The sequence below is a fragment of the Hippocampus comes genome, unplaced genomic scaffold, assembly GCF_001891065.2.
Source record: "Hippocampus comes isolate QL1 unplaced genomic scaffold, H_comes_QL1_v1.1 C16868762, whole genome shotgun sequence".
NCBI lineage: Eukaryota > Metazoa > Chordata > Actinopteri > Syngnathiformes > Syngnathidae > Hippocampus > Hippocampus comes.
This window is the reverse complement of record NW_017840353.1, coordinates 1-1,052: the sequence shown is the minus strand read 5'-3', so window position 1 is coordinate 1,052 and position 1,052 is coordinate 1. Positions and strand designations below refer to the sequence as shown.

Genomic DNA, 1,052 nt, shown 5'->3' with positions numbered 1-1,052 from the left:
TCACCATTGCGGAAATTTTCGACCCATTTACAACCCAAAAAGTGGCAATTTATGTTTTTTTGACTCACCGACGACTCGCTGTCCCGTATGAGGAAGTCACCGTCGTCCCCTCGCTCATTAAGTATGCGCTCGGCCTGATGTCGGGTAACGTTGCCGTAGTACCAGTCCCTCCCGGCGAACCTGCCTGAGCGCGACGGCGCCGCGTAGCGGTTCTGCGGCGAGATGGTCTTGGAGGAAGGCGGGCCGGTTCGCTCGTCCAGCACCATCACATAGTTTTTAGGAACCAAGCCGACCACGCCGCGCGAGTTCTTACACCGCCACCACTCGGGGTCGTTCTCCGGCTTCTCCACCACCTCCATGACCTCGCCCTTCTCAAAGTTGAGCTCCTCCTCCGTGACAGAGCTGAAGGGGTAGAGGGTCTGCACGACGTCCAGCACGCGGCTGCCGACGCTCCCGTTGGCAAGCATGGTCCCTTGAGTGTGGTATATCCGTGAGGAATCCCCCTCCTCTCTGTCCTCCGCCCCTACCATCTCCTCCTGCACGTAATTGGAGGGGAACCAGCCCACACGTCCTGCCTGGCTGCCTCGCCACCACCCGTCGCTGCACTTCTCCATCACCACCACCCGGGAGCCCTTCGTCAAGGTCAGCTCGTCGTCCCTCTCCGCCGTGTAGGCGAACTTGACCACGGCGGGGATGTTGAGGTCGTTGATTCTCTCCGCCGCCCCTCCGCCGCCTCCTCCTCCTCCTCCCCCACCGAGACCGCTACCGTTAGAGGGGTATTCCGTATCGGAGCTTGGCGTCGGCGAAGCATCGCGGGCACTTGTTTTCCTCTTTGTTTTTCCCAAACCTGTCGTGAGAATGAAACGAGGGTGACAAACATCACTTTTTTTTTAACTGAAGTTTCGAAAGCTGCCTTTACGATACGATACAAGATACTTTCATCGTAAAGTTTTACAGTACTTTTCGCCGCTGACCAACCACAGCGCCAGCCCCCTGGCAATGGGTGTACTGCAAATCTGCAATATATATATATATATATATATATATATATA

At 56.1% G+C, this 1,052-nt stretch overlaps 1 pseudogene; it reads right to left on the bottom strand.

Annotated features, from left to right (window-relative positions):
- Positions 1-5: 5 nt before the first annotated feature.
- Positions 6-882, bottom strand: LOC109509362 (cytoplasmic protein NCK2 pseudogene; annotated as a pseudogene).
- Between the last annotated feature and the right edge of the window lie 170 nt (positions 883-1,052).